Here is a 12674-nt window from a genome sequence, read left to right as displayed (position 1 = left end):
TCGTAAGCTATTTGAAAAAGCTGGCTCATCTTCAAGAGTTATCAACAACATCTAGGAATTCAAATATGAACATAACCAGTATAAGGTTGCACCGTACCTACGTCCACAAGATAATTCATCTTGGACAACAGAGATCCAGGCAGTAAACTGCACCCATCTGGCTCTTACAAGATTGATTGAAAAGATAGAATCTTTGCAACAGATTGCAGATCAACTTCTGAATATTTGTCAACAATTACAAAAAACTACCATTTCAAGGCCTACTCCAATAATCACTACTCATGCACTAGTACCTTCCTCCCAAACAGTGGACTGATTGGTCCACTTTCTCCAACAAAAGGTTACAAAAAGGATGGACGTCTCATTTTTCTTCACCTTTTTCAGGAACCCTCAATGTTCATTATGTTCACTCCTATCCAAAGATAAAGCTAAAGAGATAATTCCTACATGTGAAGAATCTTCTCATGCCAACACATCTGCTTCAACAAATAAAGATTTATATTGTTATGAATCAATTTCAGATGGAGAAGATGATTTGGAAAATACTCTCCATAAAGAAGTGCAATGCATCTATTTCCCTATGATTGAAGATTTGGAAAATCAACCCTCTACTGCTATCCCCTCTTACTTTCAAAACCCCTTTAGTCTCAGGGAAAATTGTAACAGATTTGGCTAACTATCTAGAATTCATGTTTCCAGATTGGTCTGACAATGACTATCTCACAACATTTTATGAAATTGATGAATTGGATCTTGAAAGGATTCATAGGCAAAAGGAAGTATATAGCTAGCTAAGAACCCAGTGTTCCATGCTAGGACAAAACACATTGAGGTGCATTATCAATTTGTGAGAGAGAAGATACTTGCAAGAGGAATTGACTTGGTATATGTCAGCAACAAGATCAGCTAGCTAATATTTTCACAAAGGAATTGGGTGCAAAGAAACTTTGAAAGATTCAAAGCTTACTTGGAGTTATAGAGATAAAGTTGATCTTGTGGGGGAGTGTTCAGATGGCAAGCTCAACACGTGCACACACTAATGATGGATTGCCTAGCTAGATGGGTTTGCATGCCTACACTTAGCACATTAGTGGTCACTATGATCCTCAGATGGCCATTGACTTATCACCTATTATATATAGTTTGTTGCACCTACCTATAGCTGGAATAGTTATAGTGCCAGTTGATTAGTATAATCAGTTATATCTTGTGTACATTGTATTGTACATTCTTTATGTTGTATCTTATCTATACCTTGTGTACATTGTATTGTGTATGAAAGAAGAAGAAAAAACTAGCAAGAAATTTTTTTGGCATCTATCTCTCTTCTTATGTTCTTAAGTAAGCTTCCTCTGTGTATGGTGTGTGTTCATTGTAGCAACACAAGAAAGTCCCCCCACCACACAATTCATGACTTGGTGGCACACCTTGTATTACAAATGTGGTCCATATACTGCATTCAGATTCTATGAGTGCTATCCAGTTAGTCAAGAATCTAGTCTTCCAAGCGAAGACAAAATACATTGAAGTGTGTTACCACTTCATCAGAGAGGTCATTTTGCAGATAGGTCTGTTAACCTTGTCAAGTTCTCAACTAACCAAAATCCTGTGGATTTGCACAGGAAAAGTTGCTTGGGAAAGTATTTTGCCTTTCTTAGGAAGTTGACGGGCATTGGATGAGATGATATTTTTCCTCATCATATTGTACTTATGTATATTTGTACTTTGTCACTTTTTTCTTGTTCTCTCCTCACTAGGGGCACATTCACCTTTAACTAGGAGATCCTTGGGAGTAAAGGCAACTGTGCCTAACTGCTCGTGCATTACTACATTGATAATACTCGCACACCTGTACACTGCACATGGTGAGTGATCATCATTGTCACTTCATTCTTTATTCTTTTAGTGACATTTGAATAAAAGAAAGGCCAATCACACATTGTGACTGTCAGAGTTTCCACATCTTGTGTGTGTCTCTCTCTTACTCTTGCTCCTTCCACCATAACTCTTACTTCCACTCACGTGCTTCCACTCCAAACTCGCTCCCTTCAAAAACCTCCCATAAATCCACCTCCACTAACCACAACCCAAGTCCCATTGAAATCCAAGGAAAAGAGAGAGAGAGACCCAAATATCAATCTTAATCAAGGGTCTACATCAAATGAGGAGACAAAATCAGCCCTCTTTGAGGTTGTGAAACTTGTCTTATAGATTAAAAATTCAAAACTTGACTATCTGGCAAAGGCACTTGAGCCTACAATTTCACAAGAGCAACCATTTGATACAATTTCTAATCCACAAGAGGAATCCGCAGTGTCTGAGAAATCTTGAGTTGAGAGAAGAAGGCTGAGCAACCAATTCTTATTCCCCCTTTCCCATTTTTCCCCACATTTACCCAAGCACATCAAGGTCATGACATGCCTAGTGAGTCTTGGATCGCCTTGGTTAGATCTTCTCCCTAAGTCCCTTGCAGTTTTTTCCTTTCCAATTCATTCATTTGAGTGATAGTAAATCACTTTTAAATCATGTTAGAAAAGATACTTTGATTAAAGGATAGCAATTCCTTGTGTTTTATCCAACAGAGAATCATGTGCCTTAACAGCTTACTAGATTAGACTCCATCTTTTGTCCATCTCTTGAATGGTGTTCTTGAAAATCTTCATTCACAACTCCCTTTTTCCTCATTGACATTAACAATTTTTCCCATGTTCAGTAGTGCAAGTTTCCTTATATCATCAGTCCATCACCAATAGAAGAATGAGAGCAAAATCCATGGAGCAATCTTCTAACTATATATTATTCTATGCATGTACATGCACCCACATAGTATTTGCACCATAACCTATTTATGATTTTGGATCCTTAAGTGTGGGATAATACTTTAGGATTTGACCCATCTCCCAAATCATATTTCATCTTTTGCGACCTCCTCTATCTTTTTGGCAACCATTCTATTCAAAGAACCATCAATCAACTGTCTCTTTACCAACATCAACTTTTGAAGCTGTGTTCCCAAACATATTGTTATTCTTCCCATCTACCATAGTAATAGCAACATCACTTGTATCACCTACCGTGCAGGAATATCATCATCATCATTTTGAGTTTTTCATTAGTTGATTATTCCTCCATCAGGTCCATTTCTTCTTCAAAGATACTCATCAAATATTCCTAGTATTTTGCATCTATATTTGATGTGACTACCATGGGATTGGCACTCATATTAGAGGGGGATAATGTTAAAAATATTATATGAAGGCTAAAGAAAAAGAATATCAAAGTAAAGTGAAAGCACATATGTCGAATTTATTTTATGGTGGATTATTATTTTTGAAGTGCTTCAATGATTTTTTGGGCACTTGTATTATTTTCTATACTTCATGGACATCATATTATTATGGTTGTATTATTTTGTGAGAGCTGAGCTTACTCTTGTATACATTGTATTTATCACACACATTGTATTTTTCACACCTACACCTATTGCATGGGCTATGCAATTGTGGAACTAGGGTGCTTGGAAAGACATATTGGCTTTTCATCAATATTATAGACAATATGATTGGCATATACGGGATACAGACAGCCCTGCAAATGCATGGAATAATCTGGCAAGTTGTTTGTGGTACAAAATACCAAAGCTAAAAAGTTGCATTTAAATTCTGAGTTAAACAACATCAAGCACGGAAATATGTCTATCAATGGCTATGCATTGAAGATCAAGAGCATTACTAAAGCTCTTGAATCTATTAAAGTGCAGGTTGATGATGATGATATACTGGCTATATGTTTGGATGATTTAGGTGAGAGTACAAGTAGTTTTGGGTCTCCATCAATACAAGAGACACAATTCCTAATTTATCTATGTTGATATTAGAAGAGAAAAAGTTAGGTCTAGTTACATCTTTGTCACAAAGTAAGAACAATTCAGAAAAGCTGCTAAAAGTCATCACTATCTAAACATTGCTAATGGTAAGGTGAATATGCTATGAGTTGCAGTTGACATTGCAATGTGCTTGTTTCTTGAATGCATGTCCTAGTAGTGATTCCTTACCAAACGGCCTTGGTGTTAGGCAACACATAGAAGATCGTTGGCAAACTTCCAGTCTTGATAGAGACCACTACCTTGCACTTTCTAGCAGTGAATAAGATTGCCCCCCAAACGGCCCGAGTTTCGCACTAGTAGGTTGCAATTGGGGTTGACCAATGAGGGTCCAATGGTTGTGTTTAAGGATATTAAAGTTAACTCCCTCGTCAATGAGTGCCTCAAAGGCATGTGTCCTGTGGGTAGTGATCGATATGTGCAAGTAGGTAGGTGCTATTGCTTTCTCATCTTCATTCTCTATTTCAATGATGGTTTGTGACTCTCATGTCCATGGTTTGAGCATGGGAGGCTTGTGCAACGTATGCACTAGTAGAGGGTAGTACTTCTCGAGGAGACTACCATTAAAGGACCCTATGCCCTCTCCCTTGAGAGTCTCAAGCTCTACATTGCTGGTTTGACCAATGTTGCAAACCTTGAAAGGTCCCAATCCTCTGAACTTCATCTTCTAAGATTAACAAGGTATGAGATTTTCATGTTGTTGGATTTGTCTTCAAAGTTGTTGTAAGGTTTGTGTGATACTCTTCACAAAGTATGGCAACACTAGGTCGCCTTGCTCAAAGTCTCATTGTTTCACATGCTTGTTAAACCATCTTTTGCATTTTTCCTTCTTACAAATCGGTGTATGGGTCGCTAGGAGTTGGGTTGGCGGGTCTTAGTTAGGCATTCTAACTCTGCCAAGCATTCCATCCATACTTCCTTTCCATCCATCTCTCTTGTATTGCCAGTCTCCAGCTTGAAACAAAGAACTCTACTTACAAGATTGCTTCGATCCCATAGGTCAGCTTGAATGGTGTCTATCTTACGGCCGTTTTATAAGCTATCTTCTAGCCCATAGCGGTGCCATGAGCTTATTGTCCTAATCAATGTGTGAGGTGGAGACTACCTTTGTCAAGACATTTACTAGGACCTTATTTATAGATTCCACTTGATTATTAGCTTGAGGGTAAGATGGTGAGGATTTCCTATGGATGATCAAGAAGGTGGATAGTAAATGGGCAACCACTTCATTAATGAAGTGTGTGCCTTGATCACTAACTAATTCGATGGGACATTCAAATCACGAGATCACCTGCTCCCAAAGGAACTTAGGTGTGGTCCTAGAATCATTCTTCATGGTGTCGGTCCACTTCATGAGATAATCTATTGCCAAAATTATGTATTCGCCTGTGAGTACTGTGCTGTGAGGCTAATCAGCCCAATGAAGTGGATTTCCCACTTTTAAAAGGATTGCCATGCTATTACTAAGGGCAACTCTATCTTGTCCTTATGAATGGGGACTTTGGTTCTCTAGCACTCGTTGCAATGCTTCACAAACTTAACTACATCATGGAATAGGATCGGCCACCACACTAATCACATGAGATGCAAGTGTAAGTAGGGGAGCTTTGAAGCTACATATGACTTTACTAAGAATATACCTCACTATGATTTTGCAAAGTATCCTTGGATATGTGGGAGATAGAGCTTTTTGTGTCTCACATCAAAGGCTACAACTATAGTCATGCATAATCTCAAGGCATGTGAGCATGAGTATAATGAAGCTATAACCTTGGGGTTCATGAGCCTTTCATAATTTTTGAGTTTCCCTAGAGGCTAAGGCTACAATTAAAAAGTATACCAAAATCTTAAAGTTGGTCCTCCATGGAGAGAGAGAGAGAGAGAGAGAGAGAGAGAGAGAGAGAGGCCTTGTTGTGCATGGCAAAACTATGCTCCTCCCTCCCTTGAATACCCTTAAATCGTTAAACCTTCCCTTTACCCATTTCCTCCTAAATGATAAAACAATAGACTTGCACCTAAACATTAAACCACCTTGCCCCCAAAATCCCCTCCCAAGCTTAACTTTTCCTCCCCAAAAATGTTGTGGGTTAAAGGCCATATGTGCCTAGCCACCTACAGTTACTTGTACTTACAATCTACACACTTGTATACTACAAGTGGTGGTCACCCATTATTGTCACTACGTTCTTTATTCTTTACATAACAATAAAATAAGGGAAGGCAAGTCACACATAATGATTGTGATAGTTGGAGCTTCCCCATACTGTCTTACTCTCTCTTGCTCGAACCTCCATAGCTCTTTCTCCCACTTATCCTTATACTCTTGCTCCACATTTCAATTAGCATCAAATTAGCATTTGGTGTTTGTGGGAGCTCATGCTTGGATCTAGGAGCGTGAGGACTGAAAGTTCATTATGAATGTCAAGGATTTGAGCTTCTTCTTTTGCATTGATCCTTGCTATGTGCACATTGATAGGGGTATTATTCTCATAGCTAGGATATTTTACACAGAAGAGCTTAATTCATTTAAGTTAGTGGGATATTATCTTATACTTTATTGGTTTATGCATATACTATCAATATAGAGGTTTATGAATATGGGCTGATTTGCCTTTGATTTGGATACCTTGTACCACTTGTTGTCAATGGGTTGCCAGTAATGGATACATGCTTGGTAGGCATCTATGTGCTTGACACCATGAAAGTTTTAATAGTTTTTGCTACTATGTGGTTTATGCTCTATCTTTATACTACCAGTTGCATACCCAAATTTCCTTAGCAGTGGGAGCTTAGAATTTTGCATATTTGTCTACAATTATATATTTATTTACTATAGTTTTATGGACATCCATGCTAACAATCAATTTTGAGTAGTTCTTTTGAGCGCAAATACTTGTCTTTAGCACTCTATTACTTCTTGCTTGTAGAGACAGTAGTGTACTAGCTCAATCTTCCTCCTATTACATGCTTTTTGGCTTGCTTTTGTAGCCAATTTACTATTATTATAGCAATATGTATTCTCTTTGTTTAGTAGATATAATGGCAAGCGCTTCAAATACTTCCAATGATAGTGTTGTCTTCAACATAGAGAAGTTGGAAGGCAATAAGTTCCATTATTGGAAGACTCAAATTTGGTAAGTATTGGTATAGAAGAAGCAAGTCAAGCTATTGAAATGAGAAGAGATTGATTAACTATGTAAGTCTACCATCATTTTGTCATTGTCAAAGTAGGTATACTTCAATGTCATTAAGATCGAGGGTGGTGCTTATGCATTACGGAAAAATATTTGTGAACTCTATAATAAGTAGAGTCCTACAACATAGTTGGATTAGCTTAGGGAACTCATGGACCTTTGTATGAAGGAAGGGAAGTCTATGTCTTCTCACTTAAATGAGTTTTATTCCATTTTCAGTAAGCTTACTTCATAGGGCCTGAAGTTTGAGGAGAATGCTAAGTCTCTTTTCTTGCTTGTCACACTACTTGATCTTGGGATATCTTCTACACTACTATGAGTGCAAACCCTCCTAAAGGTGGCCTTTAGATCAAGGTTGTAAAGGGCTTTATACATAGAAGAAGTGAATAGGAAGAATGTTGATGCAACCCATACTTCTCATGCATGTAAAATGAGAGACAAACCAGGTGACAATGGGAATAATAATCATGGTAAAGACTCACAGCCCATTAGGAGCAAGTCTAAGTCTCATGTGAAGCAATCATACAACAAGTCTTATGGTCCTAAGTCCTCTCTTACTTGTCATTATTATGGACAGTAGGGTCACGTAAGGCCATAGTGCCATAGAGATACACAATGATAGGTATGAAAAAGGCAAAGAGAAAGTGTAGGATAATTCCATTCTTCTAGTAATCGCATCATTGTTTCTAAGTCCACTATGAAGATAAAAGAGATAAAGGATTTGGAGTATATCTTAGATGATTACATATGTGCTACTTCATTAGTTGTTGATGCTAGTCAGTTGATCAATGCTCCATCCTCTTACTCTCTCAATGTTGGCTTTTTTATTCGAGGGCTTCATTTTATATTACTTTGTATTATCATTGGTTTTATACCTATTGTACTATTATAGGTTTAGTTAGTAGACTGGGAGATGACACTACATTGGATATTATTGGCATAGGTGATGTGTGATTACAATTTGGTACTAGTGCTTCATGATGTATGTCATGTCCCAACTTTGACTAAAAGCCTTATCTCCATTGGACAGTTGGATGATGATAGGTACCATGTTTGTTTTGGTGATTTTGTATGAAAAATTACTTGTAGTAGACTTGTTTTTACTCGAGGTGCCAAGGTTGGCAACATGTAACTCTTGCTTATATCTAACTCCATTGATCATATTTTGGTTGGACTGATGTTCCTCATGTATCTGTTACCATCACTAACTTAATTAGGCATATGTCCCTTAAAGAAATGAAAGTACCCACTCGTTTGTAATATTTGCCACCTTTTGACTACTCATGTTTTAACTCTTGTGATCATTTTGTATATGACAAGTAGACTCATAACTCTCATAAAAATATTGTTTCCATACATGTGGGTGAGCCTTTGGCTCTTGTCCATTTAGATATTTGTGGTTCCATGACCTGTTAATAATTAGATTGTGCTAAGTACTTTGTGACATTCATTGATGATTATTCACATAAAGTTTAGGCCTATTCTAATTAAGTATAAGTCAAAAGTATTAGCTACTTTTTAGTGATTTCTTAATGGTTGAAAATTAGTCTTGAGATAGGTTAAAATGCCTATGATATGACAATGGGAATGAATATATCTTTAAGACATTTGAGCATTTTTATGATGAGAGGGGTATTAAGCATCAGTTAATCATCTTGTACACCCCACCATAGACGTTGTAGAGTCCATGAATAGGACTATTCAGGAAAGAGTTTGTAGTATGGTCTCATATGCACACTTGCGTATCTTTGGATGTGAGACTTTCTACCATATTCCCAAAGACAAACATAATAAGTTATATCCAAAATCTATCAAATGTATCTTTCTTGGATATGGTGATGCAGATGAGATGAGCTATTGCCTTTGGGACCCATAAACTTGGAAGGTTATCTGCAACCATGGTATCGTATTTCATGAGGAAAAGATGCACATAATGCTAGAGCAGATAATTGCGATGCGCAGGGTGATCTTTGAGGCGAAGCCTCTTGTTACAATATAGCTAGCCCCAGTTAGACAACGCGCTATAGTTGTTGTTGATGATGTAGTGGCCTAAGATCCACTTGTTCTATAGGATCATGATGTTGGATAGAGAATTTAGGCCATATAGACCCCACATGCAATCTTGAGATGCTCCACTAAAGCCTCACATCCTCCTGATTGTCTAGAGCCCTCTATGCAATATGTTGTGATGATAGATACTAGTAAGTCTCTCACTTATGAGGAGGCTATGCACAAAGGTGATTGTCACTCTTGGGAGAGGATCATGCAATCTAAGTATGATTCACTACAAAAAAACTAGATATATAATTTAGTTTCTTTGTCCATGGGAAACATACATTGCCATACAAGTGGATGTACATGTTGAAGACTACCCTTGTGGTTGCCCTAAGCCATCATATAAGGCCAAATTGGTTGGTAAGGGTTTTAAGCAAGAGAAGAGATTTGATTTTGATGAGATTTTCTCTCATGTGGTCATGATGACTACCTTACCCTTGGTATTGTCCTTGGTTGTGCAAATGGATCTGAACTTGTATGAGATGGATGTGAAAATAGATTTTCTTTATGGGAACTTGCATGAGAATGTCTATATGTAGTAGCCTAAGGGCTTTGAGGAAAAGGGTAGGAAACACCTAATGTGAAAGTTGAGGAAGAGCCTTCATGGACTTAAGCAAGCACCTAGAGAATGGTATCACAAGTTTGATGCCTTTATGCATTCACAGGATTGTAAGCCTATAGTGATATGGATCCGTGTCTTTACACAAAGAAGGCCCACGATGGTAGCTTTATCATTTTGGTGCTACATGTTGATTATATACTGATTTCTGAGAGTGCTCACGATGAGTTGGATGCTTTGAAGACTTAGCTCAAAAAGAGCTTTGAGATGAAGGACATAGGGTATGCCTCTCGTAAACTTGGAATACGCATTACGTATAATTGCTCTAAATGACTCCTCTATTTATCATAGAAGAAGTATGTTCATAAAGTCCTTGAGTGGTTTCATATTTGCAAGGTGGTAAGTCTATAGGCTACCTTCTCATGTGAAGGTTAATTAGACAGATTATCCCCAATCAAGTGATGAGATTGATGAGATGGCCAAGATCCTATATGCATCCATGTTGGGCAACTTAATGTATACCATGATAGCCACTAGACCTAACATAGCATTTGTAGTAGGAGTTGTGGCTTGTTATATGATGACACTTAGTAGGTGACATTGGGACGCCATGAAGGGTATCGTGAGATACCTTAAGAGCATTGCAAATATGTGCATTTATTATAGTGGCCAAAATACTAGAGTCATGGGCTACATAAACTCTAATTATGCAGGACATGCAAATAGTAGGAAGTCTATCTCTAGCTATGTCAGTTTTGCTTGAGGTAATTCTTTCTTCAATGTCGAGGGTGCAAAAATGCATGGCTTTGTCTGCTGAGTAGTAGAGCCTCACACCTTCCTAATCATTTAGAGCCCTCTATGTAATATGTTATGGTGACAGATATATATTGGTGAGTCTCTCACTTATGAAGGAGGCTATGCACAAATGTAATAGTCACTCTTGGGAGAGGGCCATGCAATATAAGTGTGATTCACTACAGAAAAACCGTACATGGGATTTAATTCCTTTACCCGTGTGAGAAACATGCATTGACATTCAAGTGGGTTTACGACTTGAAGAGTACACTAGGTCGCCCTAAGCCATCATATAAGGCCAAACTGGTTGCTAAGGGTTTTAAGCAGGAGAAGAGATTTGATTTTGAGGAGATTTTCTCTCTTGTGGTCACAATGACTACCTTACTCTTGGTATTGGCCTTGGTTGCACAAATGGGTCTAGACTTGTCTGAGATGGATGTGAAAACAACTTTTCTTAATGGGGACTTGCATTAGAATATCTATACATAGCAGCCTAAGGGCTTTGAGAAAAAGGGCAGGGAACACCTAGTGTGTAAGTTGAGGAAGAGTCTTTATGGACTTAAGCATGCACCTAGGGAATGATATCACAAGTTTGATGCCTTTATGTATTCATAGGGTTACTCTCATACTGATATGGATCCATGTATTTACACGAATAGGACTCGTGATGGTAGCCTTAACATTTTGGTGCTATATATTGATATTATACTGATTGCTAGGAGTGCTCATGCTATGTTGGATGCTTTAAAGACTCAACTCAAGAAGAGCTTTGAAATGAAGGGCATAGGGTATGTCTCTCAATATGCATTATGGGTAATCACTCATGTAAATGACTCCTCTACTTGTCATAGAAGGAGTATATTCACAAAGTCCTTGAGCGATTCCATATGCAGGGTGATAAGTCTATAAACTATCCATTACCTTCTCATGTGAAGGTTAATCATGCAGATTATCCCTAGTCAAATGATGAGAGGTCTGAGATGGCCAAGATCTCGCATGCATCGGCATTAGGCAACTTGATGTATACCATGCTAGCCACTTAACTTGACATAGTATTTGCAGTGAGAGTTGTGGCTCGTTATACGATGACACCTGGTAGGAAACATTGGGATGTCGTAAAGGGTATCATGAGATACCTCTAGGGCATTGTAGATATGTGCATTTATTATGGTGGTTAGGATATTGGAGTCATGGGCTACACAAACTCTGATTATGTAGGACATGTAGATAGTAAAAAATCCATCTCTGGCTATGTCTTCTTCTTTTTTGGAGGTGTTGTTTCTTAGATGTCGAGAGTGTAGAAATATGGCCTTATATACTACTAAGGCTGAGTACATTACAACCACTGAGACTTGCAAGGAGACCCTATGTTTAGGTTGGTTGTTGGCAGACCTTAGTATGATTATGACTTCTATATTGCATTCAAACTCTATGAGTGTCATTCAGCTGGCACGTAATCCAGTCTTTCATGCGAAGATTGATCACATTGAGATTCGTTATCACTTCATCAAAGAGGTGGTTGAGGACAAGCAAATAGAGCTTGTGAAAATCTTGATTGGCGATAATCTTATAGGTTTTATCACTAAAACTCTTCTAATAGAGTGTTATGCCTTTCTTAGGAAGACAATAGGTGTAAGATGAGATGACATCTATTCCTCATCCTATTGTACTTCTATGTATACTTTGTCGCATTTTTCTTGTTTTCTCTAGGTACATTTGCCTTTAAGTGGGAGGTTATTGGGGGTTGAAGGTCGTGTATGACTAGCCACCTATATTTAATTGTACTCATTGATCACACACATGTACACTATAGGTAGTGGCTGCTCGTCATTGTCACTATATTATTGATTCTTTACATGACAATAGAGTAAGGCTTTCTTGCTTCCGCTTCTATATCCACTCTTGCTTTACCTTTTAAAATTCCCAAACACCCTTGTCCCACCAAAAGAGAGAGACCCTAATCCCTACCATAGAACCTTGACTCACTTGCCACCCCAAATACTAGAATCTCCCATTGCCCCAAACCTAAGTCTCTCTCTTAAAGACCCAAAAGACTACTCTTGCCCTCTCTTAGAGCTATTCCTCCCCCTTCCCCCAACCTTCAAAATCCCTAACCTCCTCACATCCTTAATTCTTTATGCCACCTTTTCCCACAAGGGAGAGGTAGAGACATAGGAGAGAAACAAGA

Source organism: Lygodium microphyllum, chromosome 22, assembly GCF_053477565.2.
Source record: "Lygodium microphyllum isolate KBCC chromosome 22, Lygodium_microphyllum_v1.1.10, whole genome shotgun sequence".
Classification (NCBI taxonomy): domain Eukaryota; kingdom Viridiplantae; phylum Streptophyta; class Polypodiopsida; order Schizaeales; family Lygodiaceae; genus Lygodium; species Lygodium microphyllum.
Note: the sequence above shows the minus strand (reverse complement) of the source record.